At 37.3% G+C, this 25,587-nt stretch overlaps 1 protein-coding gene and 1 long non-coding RNA gene across 2 annotated transcripts in view; one reads left to right on the top strand and one right to left on the bottom strand.

Moving 5' to 3' along the window:
• The window catches only part of LOC140334885 (uncharacterized), a gene marked incomplete in the record, with an annotated part of 307,753 nt that overhangs the window by 218,298 nt on the left and 63,868 nt on the right, over positions 1-25,587 (top strand).
• On the bottom strand, positions 11,854-21,963 carry LOC140334883 (uncharacterized). Its single transcript, XR_011921633.1, has 3 exons — positions 20,999-21,963; positions 20,553-20,603; positions 11,854-19,740 (listed from the first exon to the last, which is right to left on the bottom strand). It is a non-coding gene; the product is annotated as an uncharacterized lncRNA (long non-coding RNA).

The following is a 25,587-nucleotide window of genomic DNA, read 5'->3' as shown; positions in this document are numbered from 1 at the left end:
GGGGTATCCCTTGTTGGGGTACACCCAATTTACTTTTGCCACGTGTTTCGCGGAAAAGTCCACTTTCTCAGGAGAAAGGAGATCTATAATTAAAATAAAAATATATACAATCAATATTTCAATATTAATGTTTAGACATTCTACTCAAAAAAGTCACAATTATTTTTAATAATTGTGACTTTTTTGAAGAGGACTAAGGCAGTAATATACGTATCTTTTAATGGGCCTGATAAAATGATAACATGAAGTCTCTTTAATGAATAACATGCCAAAATTTCTCATATACTTTTCCCCTTCACCTTGAAGTACTATAAGTATATTCTATTCACCCAGTGTAAAACCAAATATCTATCTTCTAGTCCATTCTAGCTCCAAATCTTTTATTTATATTATGGTCCATCCACATAGCTACACATCATCCCAAAGATTACATTAGAAGATATGCATACAACCATCCAAGTATCAGTGAAACCCCTTCAAAAAAGAGCCACTTTATATACTATATAATCATTTAGGTGATAGGTGCCTATATTCGAAACAAGCCTATCAATATTTATTCAGCTTGTACCAAATTTGTCACATCTGTTTTACACCTAGATAAAGTGCTTTACAACTTCCACCTGTAAATCATCACTGGCCTCCCTCAACCCTGTTACTGCGGACAAAGTCTTAACTCTTCTCCCATCATCTCAGTCTACTGCATGTCCACTTGACCCAATTCCCTCCGATATACTCCGTGCCCATTCCTCCACCCTGGCCCCTGCCCTAACCGAACTATCCAACCTCTCCCTTTCTACTGGTAAATACCCCTCAGCTTTTAAATATGCCATAATTCTCCCTATCCTAAAGAAACCCTCACTGGACCCCTCCCTACCCTCCAACTACCGTCCTATCCCTGTTCTCCCATATGTCTCCAAACTTCTTGAACGCCTCGTCTACAAAATACTCACCCATTACCTGAGCACCAACTCTCTCCTTGACCCCCTCCAGTCTGGTTTGAGAGCTGCCCAATCCACTGAAACAGCCCTTACTAAAGTGACCAATGACCTCATCAGAGCTAAGTCTCAAGGCAACTTTTCCCTGCTCCTTCTCCTTGATCTTTCCTCTGCTTTTGACACTGTTGATCACCCCCTTCTAATACAAATCATGCGCTCCATTGGAATCTGTGACACTGCTCTCTCTTGGTTTGCTTCCTATCTGTCTGACCGCTCCTTTCAAGTTTCTTTCAATGGTAACTCCTCCTCACCCACTCTCCTCCCTGTTGGTGTTCCCCAAGGGTCAGTCCTTGGACCGGTCCTCTTTTCTCTGTACATCTCCTCTCTCGGTAGTCTCATATCCTCCTTTGGCATACAGTACCATCTGTATGCTGATGACGCTCAGCTCTATCTGTCCACCCCTGACCTGTCTCCCTCAGTCCTGGATAAGGTCTCATGCTGCCTGTCAGCCATCTCATCATGGATGTCTGACCGATTCCTGAAACTCAACCTGTATAAAACAGAACTCATCATCATCCCGTCCTCAAATTCCAAATCCACCCTTGACATATATCTAACTGTTAACAACACTGTTTTTCGGCCCTCCCCTCAGGCCCGTTGTCTTGGTGTCACCTTTGACTCGGCCCTCTCATTTACCCCCCATATTCAGAACATTTCCAGGTCCTGTCACTTTCACCTACGCAACATCTCCACAATCTGCCCCTACCTGTCCCCTGAGACCACCAAACTCCTTGTACATGCTCTTATCATCTCCCGTCTGGACTACTGTAACATCCTCCACTCTGGTATTCCACTAACCCGACTCTCTCCTCTACAATCTAATATGAATGCTGCAGCCAGACTCATCCATCCTTCCCTCCGCTCCTCTTCCGCTGCATCTCTTTATAGTTCTCCCCATTGGCTTCCATTTCACCTTAGAATCAAATTCATCTCCTGTGCTTTGCCTTCAAATCCCTACACAGTTATTGTCCCACCTACCTTTCTGACATGGTAAAAAAATACTCCCCCTGCCACTCTCTCTGCCCCTCCAATGACCTACTAATGACTTCCTCACTCATAACCTCATCACACGCACGGATACAAGACTTCTCTAGAGCTGCCCCAACCCTCTGGAATGGTCTTCCTCGTCCTATCTGGCTTGCTTCTACTTTCTGCTCATTTAAAAGAGCGCTCAAAACCCATTTTTTCAAACTTGCCTACCCGTCTTCTTCTGTCTTTTGAAACCATCACTACTTCCCACCACTACATATCCCCCGTCCTATTGTGTGTGAAATTCCCCCACCAACTAGATTGTAAGCTCTTCGGGGCAGGGTCCTCTCCTCCTGTATCACTGTCTGTATTAGTCTGTCATTTGCAATCCCTATTTAATGTACAGCACTGTGTAATATGTTGGCACTATAAAAATCCTGTTTATTAATAATAATAATAATAATATTAATAATAATAATAATTACAAGTCATCTCATCCAGTTACCTCACGGTTCTTACCTCTTTTGGTTTAGTAGCTTCAACACTGTATCTTATTCTAAATCTAAATCTAGACAAAGATGATAACTTCTACTGCTCCGCTAGATAATCATGTCACACATATGGAATTGCAGGGTCAGGGCGGTGGGCTCAGACCTGTGATAGGAGAGTAGGCGGATTCATGACTTCATTCTGGGGGAAGTTTCTTCCCCTTTGACTGACACATAGGCAGGGGTGTAGTGGGGCAGGCACGTTTACATAATAAAGATGCGCATGCATGCTCTCCAAGGATAGTACCGTGCTGCCTCTTCTTTTTTTACGACTACACCCCTTGTTCCCAGAGGGGTCACTAATTGTAAATATAGGAGACGGACACATGTTCTGTTGGTATTCATACTGAGGGCAAATAGGGTAAATAATGTTGTTTTGTTTTTTTCGTAAGTATCACTATAACCACAGAACAACTATTCTGCTACTTTACAACCAAGCCGCTAATATTTTTTTCAAATGATTTGTTTAAAATTCGGTTCTTCTTCATTTTCTTCAATTAGCTATATATAAAAAGTCTCTGCTAACTGGTTGTCAGCTTTTACTTTATATTTAGAGCCTTCACAGATTTCCAAAGAGCTAAAATATTTAACAGGCACTTACCTTAAGTGGATGAAAATCTATCACAAACTGCAACAAAACAAGGTTCCCCCTGCCCCTACCCCCTCCCTAACTTTCTTCTCCCCCTCAGTACTTTCACCCTTTCAATGCTGGATTAAGACACATCAGCTTTAATACACATCACCTGCCTCTCCTCCCCACATCCTGGTATTCTGAGAGTTAACTGATGACTTCGGAGGAGGGAAATTCTGCAGCCAGCTGACAGACAATGGCACAGCCAATGGGAGGCCAGCCAAGGTGGGGAGCACGTGCCGACAGAGAGGGCTCTGAGTGCCCACTCTGGCATGTGCGCCATGGGTTCCCCACCACTTATAAAGTGTTTTATGTGCATTAGTTAAAATGGAACCTAACTCCTCCTAACCCTAACTAACTGAATCGACTAAATTAATAAAATTACTCTTATTTATTTTTTTACTCCTATTTGTTTCTTATTTTATTTATTATTTCTCTTGCTGGAAACAATCTTTGATCGCTTCTACTGACAATACAACATGCTGTACATGCAGTACTGTTTAGTTCTTTGGAAGGAGGAATGAGAGCCTCTCTGCTGTGTCCTCCCCATAGGATACTGTGCATCCATGGTGCCGCACTAAACAATATCACAGACCAGATTTTGTCCTGATACAATATAGTTTATTTACAAAAGGAATACAGGCTGATCACATAGCTAAGTGTTTTTTTTTCCTTGCAGGGGATATTTCACTTAGCTTAGTAAATGAAGTTCTGCTGATTTCAACCATCCAATCCTGTTTTTAAATTTCCATGCACATGATTGGCTGTTACCTGTAAGTGAACAATTGCCACATTTACTTAGCTAAGTGAATAATTCTTTGCAAGGTGATAATTCTCCTTAGCAAGTGAACAGCCTTCATTTCTATTAGTAAATTAATGTGTGTAAAAGTTTTACTGTATTTTTCGGCAATGGCAATGCCTGCATCAGTGTGCATGCATCAAATTCACTTGGCGGCCCTTTGTGTAAAAGCTATCGCATTGTGTGCGGCGCCCAGTAGTGTAGTGGGGAGGGCAGGCGTGGGCACGCCATACCCTCACTTTTTTTGGGAATGAGGTGTTTACATAACAATGATGCACCTGTGTGCTCGCCATGAATAATACCGTGCCTCCTCTTGTTTTCTTTTGACTACACCCCTGGCCATCGTCGTCCAAGCTCCTACTAAAAAGCAAGATCTGCATATTACATTAACCTTAAACCCTCAGTTCTGGGAATGCTGAGCATCTCTAATTCTAAGAACACAAATGAATGTAATCCTGTAAACTTTATTCCACAATAAACATAATGTTTTTATTATTGTTAGCAATGTAGGTACCTGAACTTGATGGGCTGTCAGCTCCCGTACAGCAAACCTCAGAAACTTGGAGGGAAACAATCAGACGTGATACGTGTAAATATGCTAACAGAGAAGAGAGATAACTTTGTCAGTGTGCTGCAGACCCTTTAATGTGCAATCAGCATAGAAGGTTGGAGAGAGGAAACCATTGCTTTCCTTCTACAGGATAACTTCAAATTGAGAATTTGTTTTCCTCCAAATAGCTTCCAGTGTTCAATCTCAATCATTTATTATTATTCTTGTATATATTTACTGTCTGCTTTTAAAGCAATGGAGGTTTTTGCAAGGTTTATGGTCAAATTGTAAACCCTGCTTTCAATAATAAAATGACTTATAAAGTTTTCTCTTTAATTATTTTTTCAACATAGAATCAACAAATGAAATGGACACAGAATCTCCTTCCAAAATCCATATTGTATTACGTCTGCAAGAAAAACTAATACAAACAATAGCAAATGTCAAGCCGGTCGTGGATGCTTTGGATGCTAAGAAACTTTTGACACATGAGCAATGTGCTGAAGTGATTACAAAACAAACATCTCAAGAGAAGATGAGGGAACTCTTCTCCCATGTAAGGTCTTGGGGAACAAAAGACTTTGACATACTCTATGAAGCCCTGAAGAAGAACAATGGCCCATATGGGACTTTTCAGGCACAGTTATTGATCACACACAATATATCTATAAAGACACAATTTAGTTATTATATATATATAATTGTATAGCTGCTGAGACACATCATATATATATATATATATATATATATATATATATATATATTCCCTAACCCATTCCCTGAAAGCATGTGAGACCATTGATTAATGCTTTACCAGCAACTGGTTTGCATTCTCAGACCTCCAATAATGAGGCAAAGGGGTTTACTGTTCAAAGAGCTAACAATCAGACTGAAAGTTCAGTTTGATAACTGACTCCAATATCTTTCTATGCATTTATCATGTTTCCCGTTCCTTTCCCTACAGCAGCTTCCAATACACTGACACTATGGCTGCTCTGTGCCCCCCATTTATAATAAGGGAGCTGATGTGTCTCTTAATGGCCTTTCCATTCAAGAACCATGCATTGCTTAATGGTTTAAAAAAATGCCATTGGTGAATCTGCACATAAATTCCATATGGCTGCAACTTTTGAACCTGTAGGTTTGAAGTGAACCCATAGTAGACCATCAACATCATCCCCAGTGATTGATAAGGGGCAAACCTAATGTGAAAATAGTCATGCTTTTGGATTCTGGCTTCTGGAATTCAGGTTGTTTGAATTTCATGATGATTGCCAATACAAACATTGGGTGGTGAGCCCATTAATAATATACACCAAGATGGAACCATCCTGGACATCTACTAACCAATGGCCTCAAAGCCCGACATATTACATCATAATGCATTCCTGGAATATGAACAGTGCAAAGTCTGAATCCAATCAGCACTGCTAGTAATAGTACCAGCCCAAATAGTAACCCCAAAAGCTTCAAGCTGCTACATTACCATTGTGATTATTGTTACTCTTGGATACACAAAAGAATTCATATTTTGTAAGGTGATACGGTTCACCTATATGTACTGTACTTCATTTTTTAATAATCATGTTTATAATTGTGTATTTAGTAAATGGGTGCTAACCAATTATCTAATATGGGCAGGCAATCTGGGAATAAAGACATTTATGTTGTTTTAGATTTTACCAATAAATATATTTTATCAAAATACAAAAGACAATCAATCTCTTTACTTAACAGTATTACATGAAACAAAAAGCTGCTGACAATCTCAGGTGTAAAAGTTGATGCGGTGGTGCATGGTGCATGGTCATGAGTGCATATTGGGTGTTTGTTCTGACTTGTTCCCTGTCAAATGGGAGAATAAAAGATAATTCCACTATCATTATATTAATAAAATAAACATTTATGGCTGACCTATCACGTGTGTTTAATATTTGTATTGCCCCATTGGACACCATCATTTGGTCATTACTTTGGAGGTGCTTCCATTAGTTTCCAACAGCTTTCATCTACCGCAGGGACTGCATTTAACAATGTGTCTGGTATTTCAATGCCCCTCCTAATGCACAGCTATAAGAAAACTGTAATATGGTGCATTAGTAAAATAAAAGGGCTTGGTTAACATCTATCAGCCTTTGGATACTCATGGAAATCTGTGAGAAATTATTGGACAGGGCATAAAATGTGCCCTGATTGCTCCAGCCAGAGTAGAGATGATTCATTTGTCCAAGTTGTAGTTTGGCAAATACCTAGGGATAATCCTGAGGCTTTCTGATGATCTGTTATCAGTGGCCCGCCATGTGATTTGGTGCATGGTAATGGGCCCTTCTTTTATTCCCTCCTCAAATGAACAGGCAGTTATGGGTCAAGTTTTCACTCCATTTTTCTCAGGTGTTGTCCTAGAAGGAGAAGGGCTAAGAAATGTACCACTTAATTCTCTTGGCGGATCCACAGCAAATGTATAATTGATATTATACCCCGTGGGTCCCATTCAGCTTTGGGTCCACTCATCCCACATGATCATTGGTTTTACTACCAACTTAAACTATTTAAAAGAAAAGGACTACAATAGACAAATGATTGGCTGCCAGACTTCAGATATAAATCTGTGCCCAATATGGAACCAACACAGTAGCCGGTGGTGGTTAAATTTCAACTTTTCCTATGGCTCCAATGAATTTTACCAACATTTTGGGAAAATAAAAATTAAATTACACCTAATCATAAATACAAGGATTAATCTAAAGAGTTATTTATTGTCCCCAGTATCTTATATCTATAAAAAATTTAACCTCTAGCCCCCAAATTGCTTTTGCATACAAACTTGAACCTAAATGCCATGTCCTCAAGACTCTTGACTTTTAGGACTCTAAAGGTGACCTCCAGTGCCTTCTTCCCTACATAAAGACTGATACGTCCTGTCTATAGGGTCCTCTCCCTCCAAAAGTGCACAAGGCATTGGCTTTACGACTATTGTTTGTAGTGCATTGTCATTAAAGTAGTCCTTAAATTATCTGAACTGACCTTCCAGCAGTTGATTGAAAGCATCAATAGTAAGAGTTCTGGGACATGTCTGGATGTGGCCTTCCATCATGTTCAGTGCCAAAACATATAGAGATTTTACTTTCACTTTCAGTTATTGTCTTGGAGTATTTCCTCCTCACCATGCAGACCTCTTATCCTTTCATTTCTTTTTTTTTATCATTTGCATTTCCTGTCTTTGGTGAGATAGAGTAGACTGTTTTATTATTCACATAGTTACACCCATTGTACAAAATTGTAAATATTCACTTGTAGAATCATAATGTAGAATAATTTTGGCATAAATGTCTGGGCTTGGCCACATGCTTAGGGATGGATCTGTTCTACAGGGAAGGGACAGGTATGCAAATAGTCCAACCTTCCAATGTTTCCAGTTCACTTTCCCCACCCCTCATCCCTCACTATGTTGCTGTCAAACCAGTTACACATTAACCGTGATGTAAAACTCTGAGCTGACTCACATATAGATTGGGGTTCAGTGTTCAGAGTAGGCATCAAGGGTCTAACACACTCCAGATTTCGTCATCAAAAGGACCGCTGTCCCACTCCTCTCATGTACATACTGCCCACTTTCATACCCTTCACACTCTTCCTCCTACTGCATATACTACTCACTGTTATACCCTCCACACTCCTCTCCTGCCCATACTGCCCACTGTCATAGCCTCTACACTCTTCTGCTGCCCACTCTTATAACTTCCCTTTCTGTCCTGTGCACGCTGCTGAAGTCCTTCCCTCCACCAACTGCTCATGCTGGTAAAAACAGACATTTAAAGAGGTGCTGCATCACCAACACCTTACTCCTGTGTCTGATCAATCTCAATTTCTTCTTGCACAGGGAAGAGTAAGGATTTAGTATAAATATCCTCTTCATTACTTTTTTTTATAGAATAACTAGACCCCTATCATCTGCATATAACGAGTTAGCTGTCTATATGTCATACAAAGCAAACCATACAAACACCTTGGGTTCAAATCTTACAGCCAACAAATAACCATAACACCCCAATTAACATCAGATTGTTTGTTCAACATATCCATCGATAAGCCCTAGAGAGCAAATTTTGAAGACTGTCCACCAGCTTAGCATGAGATCACGAGTTACACTATAATAATGATTCAAATGATCATAGTAACCCATGAAAGCTACTACTTGGTCTTGTAAAAATTTTAAAAGTAAGGCAACATTGGTTCACAGCCAGGACCTAGCTAGTGCCTGGGATCAATGGTTGGTGGTATAAAATGTTTATCAGTCCAGCACTTACTTATCTCAATATTATTCATCATTATCTAGTCTGTGGACAGCCAGGTCCTCCTCTCAGGTGGGATTATACTTTTTCTACAGATCCTAAGATTTCTAAAAATCACGTGTTTTCATTTTTACACAAATTGTGTGTTTGTCCAGGCTCTAGCTGTATATTTCTATTGAGTTTTAGCAAGTAACAATATTTTTACTTAGAGATTCATCTTACACTTTCTATAGTGTTTAAATAAAAAAAGCTGCTAGATATGAAGGTTTATGACACTTAGGGACACAAAACACCAACTTTTACAATGTGTGATATAAACTAGAGGGTTTGGAAGGATGCTGGTTGTCAGAGAAAGAAATATCTGATAAGGGGAAATTTATGACCCTGACCTGTTGTACTTTCAAATAAAGACCATAAGAAGGGTCTCTTGCCTCAACTAATCTACATTTAGGGAGAAATCTGACATCAATGCTATCCCCAATATCACAGTATGGAGGTTACATACAAATTCAACTTAGGAACAAACCTACAGTCCCTATCTCGTATATAACCCGGGACCACCTGTATTATCAACTGGGAACATTTTTTTTAAATCAAAAACACAAAGCAGTGAAGACATAATTAAATATTTTCTCACACAAACATCAGAGGTGTATTAACACATTTCCAAGAAAATTCACACATTTCCAGTTGAATCCAGGTAGAATAATGTGTGAATCTTGGGTAAAGATGTGCTAATTTTGTGCAAAACATTATTATTAATTATTATAACAATAATTATTAAGTAATTATTGTTATAGGCCCCCCCAGTGCTAAGGAAGAAATAGAGAATCATCTCATAGATCTCATAGAATCATCTCATAGATGTGTCACTGTCTGTCATTTGCACTCCCTATTTAATGTACGGCACTGCATAATATGTTGGCGATATATAAGTCCTGTGTATTATTACTAATAATAATAATAATAGTAATAATAATAATAACTAACTGCACATATAGAAAGGGCTGAAAAGGCTGGGATTGTGGTAGTGATGGGTGATATTATCGACCCTGACATTACTTGGAGTAATGGCACTACAGGTACAGCCAAAGATGTACATTTATACATTTAATACAAGATACATTTATGGTACAGTTTATAGAAGCCTCAGCTAGAAATGATACTCTGCTTGACATAATTCTTTCTAACAAGAGCTTATAAAAATGTGCATATAAAAGAGAATCTGGGTAGCAGTGACCATAATTTGATTTAATTTAATGTAAGCTGCAAACAGGAAGCAAAAACAGGAAAGATAAAAAAAATATTTAATTTTAAAAGAGCAAACTTTCTCGGTGACTTGGACTAGGAGGGAATATTGAACACAGAAAAGAAATGAGGATGTTTTAAGTCTGTTCTACACAAGCACACTGCAAAATATATTCCAATGGGTAATAAGCTTAAGAGGCTAAAATAAAACTGTGTGGCTCATAACTAATGGTAAAAAAGCCACAAAGAACAAAAATCATGCATTCCAAAAATATAAAAAAATGAAGGATCACCTCCATCATTTGAAAATTATAATGACTGAAACAAAAGACAAATGGGGGGGTTTTATCCCATAGGAGTGATATCATAGACTACTATAGTAGTTGCCATGACATATAGAAATATATTATATGGAAACAGGAAACAAAAGATGGCTTTTTCTGATGGAACAGGGTATTATAAAACTTTTTAAAGAACCTTTAAATTATGAACAATGCATAAAATATATAATTGTGATTCAAACAATATTGACTGGACGATAAGTGATATCACACCCCGTAGGCAATTATAGAGAGTATATATGCACAATAAATCAAACATATGCTCCTAATAGGTTTCAAACAGCAAAAATATGGACTGAGCGTATCAATAAATGATGATGGGTATATGGGTACTGTCTAAGGTCCCGACATGTTTCACCCGGGGCGAACTCTGCCGCTATGTCACACATTGGGGTAATGACAAAGAATAAGTCTACGGAATTCTAAAGAAACATACCAGACCCGTCATCAACAAGCTGGAAAGGGAAGACTGCTGAGAGACAATAAATAAAACACCTCGTACATGTACAGTAGTAAAGATATACAGCCAGTCCCTGGGTTACAGAGATAGGGACTGTAAGTTTGTTCTTAAGTTGAATTTGTATGTAAGTTGGAACAGGTACATTATTCTTAGATGCGATTAGGACAGATGTTTTTCTCAACATATTATTAGGCAGTGTGGTGTCAGTTACTGGATAAAATTAGTAAATCATAAACGAAGCAAAAAACAAAAAAGTTTAAAAAATATATGGAGCCCAGACATTCATCAACTTGTGGAGCAAGCTGTGTTTTGATGTGCAAAAATAAATAACTGCAGTGTCTTTCTTGGTCATTAAAGAGTTACAAGAGGTTGCAGAAATGCAAAAGACTTCTTCTGCAAGTCCTGAAAACCGCCCCTTCCTCCGATCAAGCCTCCGTCATGCACAGGGAAGTCCTGTTTGTATCTAGAAGTCGTGAGCAGAATTTCTTTTTTATTTGATAAGGTTGATTATCTGATAAAAGCCCATAGACTGGGTGGTAAAACTTATGAAACTTATATATAGCTAAAAAGTCACAGCGCCTTACAATAATAAATGGAATAGCTGATCCTTCGGAATAAAGCAAGAGCGAATAAATATGTTACAGAAACAGAATTAAAATTCCTTTTTTCATGATATTCAGGTGATTTCTTATTTTTACCATATAGCTTAAATATCAACCCTTTTAACATTGTGAAACCTGAAAAAATCTTTCAGGTCTTAAAGAACCCCTTCTCTAATTACTAAAACCATGGCTTACAGTATATTAGTTTGGTGATCACAATGGACAATGCCTCTGATTCATCATTAAAATCCGCGATCGCTGGAAGCGCGGAAGTACGCGCGGCCAGCGATCGCGGGTTATCGCGGTCCGGGACTCGAGTGCGCGCGTACACTCGCCTCCTCACTGCCAGCCGGATTCCTGCCTTGAGCAATAGGGGACGCAAATCTGCCAATTCGATCGCGCACGATTCCGGATCGCTCATACGAATGCGCGAGCGATAATCCGATTCTGCTTGATGAATCAGGGGCAATGTCTCTTACATTGCTGGCCATTGGGAAGAGTGTCACCCTTACAGCCAAAAAGATCATTGGGGTCAACTAACCTGAGGGGCCATTGCTTGAGGAACCCCTAGCAACCTCTGGAGGACTCATAGATTTCAATGGAACCCTGATTGAGAAACACTGCCTTAAATACACAAAGACATAAAATAACCCCTAGGTAGACCCATCATAGCAACCTAGGGAGCTATAGAGATCGCTTTGTACAACCAATAGTGATGGAACTGCCTTTGTTCATGACACAAGGTCACAAGCTGGAGGTAATATCTGCTATACATAAGTCCAACCATTTTTGGGTTTCCCTTGATGTATTATCATTTTACAATTCCATTGAACATAAATTTTACTTTCTGACAGTGGAACATATTATGCAGAATTGTGAACCACTTCAGATTTATTTCTTCATACAGTGCACTAAATTCTCACTCACACACAACAATTTATCTTTTTTAGATGAGTTCTTTGTACCAACCAAGGGCATGGCCATGAAAGCCAAGTTTGCCCCAAGCTATGGCAATCTGTTCACGTGTCTCTTATTATATGGACCAACAATTCTTTTGGTAAATTTTCCCAAGATATATAGATGGTATCATCTTTATTTGGATAGTACTCTTGATGAACTTGAAACATTCATTACTCATTGTCATGATAAATCATTTAATATATCCTTCACCTATATAATGGATTCTGAGGTTGGTTCTTATTCTCCTGAAATTAAAATCAAGAAGATGTGTGAAATCCATATCAGGCAATTCAAATCTTCATGGGGACAGTGGCCATCATCCAAGATAGATGTTCTATTAGATCAGTTCTGTGGGATAGGAAGACTTTTACCAAAGATGAAGACCTTAAATAAATATTGGGGGATACTAATAGAACACCAAGTGTTGAAATATGTTTCCCTAGAGTAGCATAAAGTAATATTCGGAAAAACTGGAGTTTTCAGTAGGGATGAGGGAAAAATTTCCTCAAACCTCCGATGGAACTTTCATCGGAAGATCAAGGAAATCGTTAGAGGAGGTGGTACAGCGGCTGTGTATGATCCCCGGGCACTAGAAGGTAAATGAGGGCAAGCCCTCATTTAACCTCTAGTGCTGGGGTAGGCATTAGGAGTAGCGTGGCTGCAATGCAGCCGCGTGAATCCTCCTGTGTATGATCCCCGGGCACTAGAAGGTAAATGAGGGCTTGCTGCATTCGCTCAAGATATGCATGGCCACGGGACTCCTGTGTGCTTGGAGAATCTCTAGCCATGAACACATCTTACAGGGCTGCAAGAGCAATGCTGACAGCTCTGCTCCCCTGATTGCACTTGCAGGTCCCAAAATATTCGATGTCGATGGCTGAATTTACACAAGTTGTTCTTGCTTACGTGTTCGTTAAGCGAGAACGGCCCGATTCGCCGCAAGATTAAATTTTAAAATTTCACTCACTTATCCCCAGTTCTAAGGATATTTTGTTCCAAACCAGCCCAAGAATTTTACCTCCCACACACAAAATAATATCCTAAGATGGCAAATTGTCTGTTAAAAACTGTTTGACTGTGGCGCTACTTTTGCCATCTATGATTTGCCATGTGTATGTGGGTCGTGCTTTCCAGGCATTGATAGTGCACTTTGGCAAAGGTCTTTTATATATTTTAATAAATACATGGTATACATATGTGCATTTTTTTATATTCATTATATATTTTTTATTGTGTTTTTTTACAATAAATATTCATATGCACAATTTACATTTTTACGTCTGTGTAGGTTGATGCAAGGGTAATATCTTGAGTTTATTCTGTGTTCATTTTTATCTTAATAATATCAATCATCAGAGAAGGGCAGTTTTACCTCCCTAGCGGTTCATTTCTTTCCAGTTTTATATGTCTAAAAGCGGTACATTGTTTTTCATGAAATTTATTTTACAATATAATATATTAGTATGAGTATAATAAAGTTTGAAACACAAAATCATGTAAAAACAATCAACTGAATAAATTAAAAAATCTATATATTTAAAAAAATATATTTTTTATTTTTATTATATATAATATTATATATTATACTCATGTATGAATGCAATATACATGTATTGAATGCAATACAAATGGATTTTGAATTTCCCGTCCTGCTCCTCCGGCAATGTACACACGCACCGATGTCACCAGGAACTCCCCGCTCCAGATAAGGAAGGGATTCTTCACTGTAAGGTCAGTGAAAATGTAAAATTGGCTCCCTCAGGAAGTAGTTTTAGCAACTACTATAGATTGCTTTAAGAAAAAGCTGGATGTGTTTCTAGAAGTACAGAATATAACTGGGGATTAAAGCTTTAAAGTAAAATAACAGTGACTGTTGATCCAGGGAACATCCGATTGCCTCATGGAATCAGGAAGGAATTTTTCCCGTTGAAGCAAATTGTACCCGGGGTTTTTTTTTTTTTTTTCCTTCCTCTGTACCAACTATGTGTTATAGGGTTTTATATCTGGGATATGTTTATTTACCTAGTGGTTGGACTTGATCTACCTATTTCTTTTTTCAACCTAACCTACTATGTAACTATGTATTATATTTCTACTAAGTTAAAGTCCATTTCTTTGTCTACAGAGAAGTCATCTTTCATCTCTCAGAGAAGTCAGCCATCAGTCAAGAGCCATGTAACAGATGTAAAATCCTCAGATTAACAACCATTTATTTTTCATACATCTGCTTAGTATTAGCAAGTGCTAACAATAACATTTTTTTTGGCATTGCTAGTTGACTGCAATCTAAGTGCTACAATCCTCCCAAGTAAGTTTTTGCCAGTATTTGTTAATGAAATTGGGTAAACTGTTTCCCAATCTAGTGTGGTTTTGGGAGTCAATATATTCCATGCCTCTTGCATTGAGGGAAGTAGACAGCCCCTCTTTAGGACTTAAATTTGGAGGCACAATAGGTGAGGTGTTATGGTTAAAGGATATGCTGCATTCCTTGAGGATGACCTCATATATGGTATACATATACCAGTATATACTAGTACAGCATTATTGTTGGTGAGACATAACTGATATTAAATACATTGTGCTAACCCAACAAATGGTCAAAGTTGGAACATGTCATAGGATTACATGGGTCCTAGGTTCTGCAGTGCAGCAGAGTGAGTGTAGTTGATAAAAATGTTTATAGACATGTCAAAAGTTTTTTAGCACCTAAATAGTAGTGGTGACAGTGTTATCCTACTCATTATAGGAGTATAGTAATGGAAGTAGAGAGATAAATAGGCCAGGAGGCACTCACTTTTATCGACAAATTCAAAAAGATTCCTTTGTGCAATATAACTGGCATGTTTGAGTTTTCTTTAAAAAAATGTGAAACTGGAAAAGGAGGAATAAATAGGTAAGTATTTCAGCGACACGAACAAAAGTAGATACATTAAACTTATATTTATAGTGGAGTTTAGGAACTGAACATTTCCTATAACATTTCCGGGAATTTCTCCTGAAAAAAGAGGGGGGTCTAGGCGGAAGAAGAGCAGTCTGGGGATAGTTTGCACCTCCACTAATATGCTGCTCATAGAGTAGGTCTAAAGTAAACCTGAACTCAAAAAGAAAATAGCAGTACTTCCTGGTGTGTGGGTTTGTCTAGGCACTGCAGCCTCTGACTTTGTTAGTTATAGGAGCCTATTTAAGATGGAAGCCTATTGGAAGGCCCCTATAGGGGTCTTCTGAGCCAGCAGACAAACAAATTACCCTACTCCTTTAAAAAATATACAATAAAAGTATCATTTTTATTCATCTTTAAATAGAGAACATTAAGAATCCATTACCTATTAAAAACAAATGGGAAGATGTTTTAAGAACGTGTTCCCAATGATTGATGTCCTTGCTGATTACAAACCACTCAATGAAGCTCAAAGAAATAGAGGATGATCTGGTGATCTGGATCAGAAAGTCCTCAACACTTTTCACTAAACACTGGTAGATATAAATTCAAGAGAGGTAAAAAAGAACAAAATAACAAAAAAAATGAGAACTACCATGCACAACATATTTAAAGGTGACCTAGTGTGCCTTCTTGTCCTCGATTTTTGCATGTTCAGCAAGTTTCACAAGCAGTCAGAGATTCAAGAAAATGGTAAATGATGAGACAAATCTATCAAATGTCACAATTGGAAGCCATTAAAAAACTTCAAGAAAATTCTAACATAAATATTAAGCCAATATGTGTGGCAATGTAGTTGCTTTAAATGATGATCAATATATGAATTTCAAAAGATATTAAATATTACCAATTGGTATACTCCCATTCCCTGCATCAAAAAGGTTTGGAAGTATATGGTATGCTTCTAAGAGAAACAAGTAAATCTTTAGAAAAACAAAATTAATTTGTGTTGTTTTTTTTATCTTTTATACTGAATCGTAATGTTTTTACCTTTAATGCTACCACCTACTTCCAGGTGCAGAGTGTGGCTATGGGGATCCGGAGTGCCCCGACCCATGCCAACCTGTACCTGGGGGAATGGGAATGTACTATCTCAGAAGATTCCATTTTGATGTATCTCCTCCACATTCGTATGTGGTGAAGGTACATCGATGATGTGTTTATTGTCTGGAATGGTTCTATAGATCTGCTGTTTGAATTTTTTAAGAAACTTCGAAGAATTCTTTCAATCTATCATTTACAATGCAGTATAAGAGGCAAAAAGGTTTTTTTTTTTTTTTATATCTGGAAATTTTTGTAGATGATAATGACACATTAGGCACTAAATTACATCGGAAACCTACGGCAGGTAATACAATCCTCTCTGCCTCCAATGCACATCCAACGAATTTGAAGAATACCATACCATACTCTCAGTACTTGAGGATTAAGAAAAAGTGTTCTAAGGAGGCAGACATTAAGGTTGCCGCAAAGGAATTACTAAAAAAAAGATTATTGGAACGTGGCTACAGCAAAAAGATTTAAAATGAAAACATATCAGAAAGTGAAGTGCCAAAAACGTTCTAAAATTCTGTTTAAACCTAGAGTGCTTTAACAGAAAGATAATTGTCAATTAAACATCATTTCACGATATTCAAATCAACATTACCAAATTAGTCTAATGTGTGAAAAATATTTGCCCTGTAATCCTGAAATTAGGAAACATTTAGCCTCTTATTCCTGCATTACCTATAAGAAATTACCTTCTTTAAAAAACAAGTTAGTTTATAGTCATTTTGAGCCGATAGAAAAGAAGGAAAAGCAAAATACTGACACATACCCATGTAGAGCCTGAAATCAATGTAGATGGATCTACACAAAAAAATATACTTTTTTCATTGCAAAAAGAATAAAACCCCACAGCCTCAAATGCATTGATTGCAATTCTAGAGGAATTATATATTTAGCCTTTTGCAAATGTGGGTGATACTATATAGGTAAGACCAAATGACATATGGGCAAATATCATATATTTAAATTTGGAAGGTCTCGGATTCATAGCATTAGAAAAAACACACCCCAGGGAAGGTAACTTTGACAATGAACTGTTAAAACGTGAAACAATGTTGATTTATACCCTAAATGGCACTGAATATCAAGATACGATAAGTTTTAAGTCTTTTCTTTGAATTTTTTTTTTCTTTTTCATACATATCATATATGCTGTGTAAGGATATATCTATGTAATTTCCAAAAATAGATATTGTAAATTTAGGGTGTTGTACATTGACATAATTTATATTATTGTGTTGTATTATATTATGATTTAGTGTTTTTTGTTACAATATGAATTTAAATGAAAAATGTATTCTTAGTGATAATTGATATGTGTGATTTGGAATATGTAGATTATGACCACAATTTGGTTTAAATATTAAATAATTTATTTTAAGAAATAGGTTGGGAATTATGTCAATTTGAGTTGAGTTTCAATTTTGTTGCTGTGTTGGCTGCAGTTTGTTCTTGCACTGCATGGAACGCCCAGCCCTGACCTCCACTTATCATGGGGGGGCGGGATTTCGAAACCCTTTGGATCACTACAGATCTGAGGAGGGTGTAGGCACGTGCGGTGCCAGCATCCATCAGTGCTACTAGGTGCCTCTAGAGGCAGTGTGGTCTCCCTGTGTACATTGAAGAATGTTGCTGCAGTGTTTTGGACAAACAGGGTATATAAGATAATATATTGTGTGGATTGTTGAAGTATTGAATAGTGAATTTTTAAATAATTGGTTACCAAAAGCCCCTATATTCCTCTCTTTAAAGGAGAATTTGTGCTTCTTTGAAGACAGTGTTTGCATACTATAGTTCTGAAATCAAATCACTAGAATCATTGAGTGTCAAAAGTGTTTTACTGGGTTGCAAGTAACAGCAATGGATTTTACAATTAACTCTTGTATTTATGATTTACTACTGGCATAGGGTATTATTTGTCTTGTACTGGCCTATATTAAAAAAAATGTTTTTCCAATAAGTAACTGATTCATTTATTGGGTTGTTTTGACTTGATCATTTATTAGTATAAAATAAATTAAATTATTGGAGTTAATTGGGACCACATTAATATGGATATAGGATGTTAACACGTTTTATTATGGGTACACTTATGTCTATGTCCATGTAGACGTATAAAGTTGTTCACAGTTAATTGAATTTCACAACACAAGGTGTTGGTGTTACTACAAAGTAGATAATTGTTGATAAGTGTAGAAATGTATTGTGATATATATTATTTCCAGTGATAAATGTTTGGCAGCCACAAGGTTCCTCCTCGCTATTGTTTGGGAAAATGTCTTTAGCCTGCCTCAACATGGAGGAGATAGGGAATTCAAAGGCAAATTTAAATGAAGATGTTTTTCTATCAATAAGAAGGTAAAAATAATGTTTTTGTAAATAGCTTTATTTTATCTGTTGAATGTGTCTCCTGATAAATTATTTTTAGAGAATAGTTCTCTGGAGCGCCAGATGAAGTGGAATGTATGAACCCAAAACTCGTAAGGATTTATATCATCTAGAGATTCCATCTAATAATCTGTAACTATTCAGTATGATGGTGATCTGATTGCTGTTTTCAATTTTATGTATTTTAAAGATGAATAAAATGATACTTTTACTGTATATTTTTAAAGAAGTAGCTTAAATTGTTTGTCTGCTGCCTCAAAAGGTGTTTGATTGATATTGTTCAGATTTATGTGATGTGGCAGTATATTTAATTTAGTTATCAATCAAGAAGAACACTCTTTGTTTAATTTTAGTCTTAGAAGATTTGGAGTTTTGGTGAGGCCACAATTCCCACAATGTTCTCTTTGCTGAGGGGTCTGACATGTGGAAGCAATGCCCTGCCTGTACACTGAGACACATTATAGAACAAAGCATAGGACATCAGTAATGGTGAAAACATTGGCATATTTAGGATGACCATGATCCCTCTCTTTACAGAACACGTGGAGCATTTTATAATACTGAATGATCTAAGAGTGTCTAGAGAAGGGACTAGTGATCTATGGGATTAAAAAAGAGAAATTCCTTTAAAATTACATAAAAAAACAACATTTTAGTGAGTAAAGTGGCATTGTATGTGTAAGGTCAGGCAGGCCTTTTAACTGAAACATTATAGTCCCAGAAGATCCCTGACAAGGGGTTCATTGCAACGTTGTATGGCCTGGTAAAGCTTCTCCTTATCTATGTTGCCCCAGGAGGTGGTATATTTATAGAGCTGCCTCATTTTCTCCTGGGAATGTCCCATGCTCCGTATAGTATCATACTGCTCCGGTGTCAGAAGATTCTGGGCCAGCAGATCATCCAGAACTGGGTCTATATAGGACAATCTTTCAATAAGATCCTTCCGGTATTTATCCACAAACTGTGCTCCTAAAAAATAAATAATATAAGATCATTAAACCAGAATTTTTGTCCGTGGAGGGGCTTTGATTTACATATTTGACACCTAGTGCCTGGTTTTATAAAGCTCTCTGAGACTTGGAGAAACAGAGATAGATTTCCTAAAAATTGTTTGATATTAGTTGGCAAATGTTATCAATTCTGGACCAGATCCCTTCCAGGTTTGCTAGGTCACCCAGGCTCTCCCATGATAGTCTATCCTCTCCAGTCTCTGAGATCTTTAATGAATCAAGCCCGTGTATTTTATAAATATCTACTTATTTTGAATTAGAATTTTTGAATTTGCCTGTTGACTTTGTACTTTGTCTCCAACTGTCAGCTGCTACCTGCACGGGTGAGTCTCAGGGCCGCAACCTGGGTGCTATTCGCAGCAAAGCCCAACACCCCTTGCCAGGTGCTCTGGTGAACACCGGGTGGTGCCTTAGACTCTGCGCCTCTGATATCACCTCGGCCAGCGTGCTGGTAGCACAGAGGGTCCACCTCCTGTCTAGTGTCTTGTTCGTGACATCCACATTGTCCTTTTTGTGAACTGGCGCCCAAAACTGGACTGCATATTCTAAATGTGGTCTGATCAAAGCTTTGTACAGGGGCAAGATTATGTCTCCATCTCTGATCTCTTCGCTCCTCCAATGACCTACTACTGACTTCCTCACTCATAACCTCATCACACGTATGGCTCCAAGACTTTTCTAGAGCTGCCCCAACTCTTTGGAATGATCTTCTGAACATTACAGGGCACCTTCAAAAACCCCAAATTACTGTTCAAGGATTAATTTACTTACTGTCAGTATGATTCATCCGATATATTGATCTAGATAAATCTTTTATGTCACCTAAAAAATTAACAAAGAGACAGGGAATCAGATGACAGAATGGCTATTCAAATGTATTTATTGCTATTGGGATACATTTTTGTAGATCAAGTTTTTTTTCTATTTTAGTCTTATGTATGTTCTTCTTGTCATGGTTTTGATACCTTCATTTGTATATTTTTGTACTACAAATTTTTTCTTCAATATATATTAGGGTGTTAAAAAAATGCTCCAATGGGGATTAAGTACCAAAAACTTGACAGATATTTTCACCCCCAAATCCCACAAAAGATTTGAAAGAGTAGAAAAGACATATTATAGTTAAGGTGTAGAAAGACAATCCAAATTAGGAACTTTCAACTTGAATGCATTCATTAGTCAGTTGTAAACCTGTCCAACACAATACATGGATATACCTCTGGTTAGGATGGAGTCCCACACTGTTTCTTTCGTGCTTTCCTCTGCTACATCCAGGAAAATATCTGTATCGTTTTCTTTTACACTGATCTCTGTGAACTGGTAATTATTGGAGTGACCAGCGCACTGGAACTTAAGAGTCTGAGGAACGTTACCGAGAAAATCATCAAAAGATTAAATTGTTGATCTTGACATGGAACTCATAAAGATGCACTTAAATAAATGGATTAGGATTATTATATTAACAAATTCACCATGTACTCAAAAAAGGCTGCTCTAGGTTCCAGGAAACATCTGCTGAAAGCCTACAAGGTGTCAGAGACCTCTTGCCATTTGTTCTTGTCTTTTATGCGTATTGGCCATCTGCAGCCTCTATTTATTGTACAGCGCTGCAGAATATGTTGGTGCTTTTTAAACAGAGGTAATATTAATGTACAAATATAGGCCAGGGATGGCTAGACTCTACCATTTTCCAAAAGTAGAGCAAGGGATCATAGCCCATTATAAAGCTAGTTTATTTTTCCCCATTGGTTCACCCTAAGCCAAAACATTTCATATCAAAAATTTTCAGTGAGTGGCAAACTGATATTATTTGAAACTTATAATTTAATCTCCAAATACAATTTGTACACTCACAAAAATTTATTTCACAGTATTGTATTATCATTTGGTTAGGTCAGGTTTTAGCTCCACTGGCACCTTCATGAAGACTTGTAGAATTTGAAAAACAATTTGTATTCCTCTAGAATTTGAATATAGAATACATCTTCTTTGGAAACTGACAAAAAAAATCTTCTGTTATTTTTAAAAATTGGCCTCGACTGACCAGGAAAATCTAGCTTCTCCCAGAAAGTGAACCCAGACTAAGCTGACATATGGACGCCACCACTGCGGTTGTATTTATTGCTGAATGGATATGGGAAACCCTGCTTTTACCAGGATGCCATGGCTGGCCATGTAGTCACAGTCTGTTTTAAATGATACCATTTAAAAACATATTTCGAAATTCTGGATTTAAGGACCTCACATTTTTAACCCTGAGGATTATTATGTGAATTAGGCTTCCCTATCAAGTCAGAATCAGTGCTGCAGTCAGTGCTAGAAAGGGGGAATAAATTCCAGGGGGAGTCTGGAATGCAGAATTACATTTTTCCCAAAACTATCAGAGAAGAAAAAATGGAAGCAGGTCTTTTTACAGCTCAGTGGGATATGTGAGCAGATCAAATTTAGACATTATTCTTAAAGGTACTGTGTGGTGTCCCTTATCAATATATGTGACCTTTACATTGTAAATGGTTTGATGAATTACTAAATTAAATATTTTCTAGTATATAATTGTATGATTCAAGAAGTCATTAAATCAGGGCAGCATAGTGGTTTAGAAGCAAGTGTTCTGGCCTTTGCAGCGCTGGGTCCCAGGTTCGAATCTCACCATGGAGTTTGCAGGTTCTCCTCGTGTTTGTGTGGGTTTCCCCTGGATACTCCGGTGTCCTCCCACATCCCAAAAACATGCACTAAAAATAATTGGCTACCCCACAAATTTGACTTCAAACTGTATTATAGACATATGAGGTAGGGACATTAGATTGTGAGCTCCTTTAAGGGACAGCTAGTGACATAACTTTGTAGAGTGCTGCCTATTATGATGATGCTATATAAATACTGTGTAATATTCAAAAAAGCAGCATGGAGTCAGATATTGCATAAAATCCTTGCTGTGAGGTAATCACAAACAAAGCAAAAAAAAAAAAACTTTATGAAACCTTGACATTCATTAACTTCCCCCGTATCGAGCCTCTGTTCTACACAAGAACAAGCAGGGAAGCTCCATTCTTATCCAGGAGACATCTGTAAATTGGATGTCCTTAACTCAGGGACTACCTGTTCTGGTCTTTGAATATAACCAGCAGACATCTGTAAGTTGAATGTTCTTAACTCGGGGATTACCTGTTTTGGTCTTTGAATATGAAATAATAAATGATCCTAAACTACTGGAGTTTTTTTGGGCACACATTTTTTTCTTCTTTTGTTTGAAAACAATCTTAGGGTAGGTTTAATTTTGAATATACTAAATAAATATAATTGAATATAATTTGTGGAAAGTTACACAAAACTTTCTGGGCAACAAGCGAGCTGAAAACTTTGCTGAACTCGTGAACAACATGCTAACAGCGTACCATCAACTTGGCTGCCGAATGTCACTTAAAATTAATTGTTATATTCCCATCTGGACTTCTTCCCACAAAATTTGGGTGATGCGAGTGATGAACAAGAGGAGAGGTTCCATCAGGACATTTCCGTTATAGAAATAAGATATCAAGGCCGGTGCAACCCCAACATGATGGGCGACTACTGCTGGTTTCTGCAACGGGAACAAGTGCCACAAACGCAAAAACAAAAACCTGAAACACTTCCGAAGTGTAAATGTTTATTGAACAAGGACGCAGGTGAATTATGTGTAATTGTATATGTTGTTGCAACAAAAAACTACGTTTTTGTCATGTCATGGAACTATGAGGCAAAACTTATTTATGCATAGAGATTACATAGTAATGTAGCTTATCGCGTCTATATGTGTGTTTCGCATCTATATGTGTATTTACCTTAAGATCCTAATGTCCTAGGCAGAATCGGACTTCAGATTTGGATTCAGCGCACTTGATTTAGTATAAATGTGGATTAGACCAAGTAGCAGACAAAATGTATTTTGTTATGCAGTGAAATGTGATGTTTGCTGCATTAGCACCAAACAATCAAGTCATCTCAGTAAAAAATTTAATTTCATTTAATTTTTGCATTACCTGTATACATTTCCAGTAACATGTGGAATCTGTACAGTACCAGAATCCTGAAACTAGAACCATAATGAAAATTAATGATAGATAGATAGATAGATAGATAGATAGATAGATAGATAGATAGATAGATAGATAGATCACTATGTGCATGGAGTTTACAGGTTCTCCCCGTGTTTTCAGGGTTTTCTCCCACATTTAAAATTCATGCCGTTAGATTTAATTGGCTTCCCCTCAAAAATTGTCCTTTGACTGTAATAATTACAAATGACTATGGTAGACATGGGGACATTAGGGATTGTAAGCCACTTTCAGGGAAAGCTATTCACACAACTATGGACTTTGTACAGTGCTGCGTAACATGTCAGCGCTATATAAATACAAGATAATAATAGTAAATAAATACATAGGGTTTTCTGTAGATTTCATTGTGACACTTATTAGTCTCCAATTTCTAGTAATATTTTAAGTCACCTTTCCACACAGCCAACACTCCATATGAGGAGAGAGTACTCCAATGTTTTGCTGGACTTGATATTCTGTAATTAATAATGATATTGCAAATGTTTAACATTAATTAAGTTAAAACAATAATGTTAACAATGAGAATACATAAAATGAAACCAGATATTATTATTAATATTTAAATTATTTCAGTACCTGCAAAGCCTTTTTGTAGGTTACAAATATTATTTTTCTGAAAACCCAAGTTACTAATAGTGCATAACATGCTAATGCTGATGATTTTGCTGTGCCAGGTTCTATGGTTGATCCCTGTACAGTGAGTTAGTAAGGAGGTCCACTGGGCTTCTAAATAATATAAGTGCACCGCATTGCTCAAATCTTCATAGGAAAACTGCACTCCACAGGTTCATCGATTTCCCTTACAATGACCATTGGTGGATTGCAAAATCCAGCTTCTATGGATACAAGGGCTTATAGGGTGAAAAGCTCTCATTATTCAAACAAATAGTCACATATTATAGTTTAGCATATAAGTAAATAAAATTATATCTTTTTGATGTACTGTATTAATATAGCAATGCAACAATTTGCCTATCAATACGGGATGTCCATATGGGCTTTGTAAGAGGCCTGCCACAATGCAGGTAGACATGTTTCCTTGATAGGGGAATCTTCTGCATGCTTCAGTTCTTGCACCACAATTTTGTGCTGAGTAGTAACAATGTCTTGTCCCTGTCTTTCACAATATCAAACGGCAGCCACATACTTTCTCTAAAGTCTCCTAACACAGCTGGTCAAAATCCTAAATCCATTTTATCTTCCTAAATTTCAAGATTTTTTTTTCCGCATTGGTAGGAGAATTTATTACTTACTTTCAAATCCCACTGGTAATGGAATCCACGGTCTTTGGTATTGGCTTTGCATCATAGACATTTCCTCATAATTATATCTCCAAAAAACATTGTAAACCAAGTCTTTCTTTCCATAGTCCCATAAACTGACTATCCTGAAGAGTTCAAACATCTTATCCATGGACGATGATTTGCTAATTAGATTTTGGAATTCTTCCTGAGTGATTAGCATCTCGTCCCTCAAATCAAATAGGACTGGATCAACAAACTTCATCAGATGTATCAAACACAAACAGTATTTGTCCAAAAAATGTTCCCCAACTGTAAAAGTTAATGAAAAAATATTGGATATAAAAAAGTTAATAAAAAAACAACAAAAGTTCTATAAATTGTTATCTCCTAACCCTTGGGCCTGATTTATTACCCTAAATAAATCGGTCTAATTATGTCAATAAAGCAGTCTATGTCAGTATTTTT

Source organism: Pyxicephalus adspersus, chromosome 7, assembly GCF_032062135.1.
Source record: "Pyxicephalus adspersus chromosome 7, UCB_Pads_2.0, whole genome shotgun sequence".
In the NCBI taxonomy this organism is placed as follows: domain Eukaryota; kingdom Metazoa; phylum Chordata; class Amphibia; order Anura; family Pyxicephalidae; genus Pyxicephalus; species Pyxicephalus adspersus.
The sequence above is the reverse complement of the archived record's forward strand: the minus strand, read 5'-3'. Positions and strand labels throughout refer to the sequence as shown.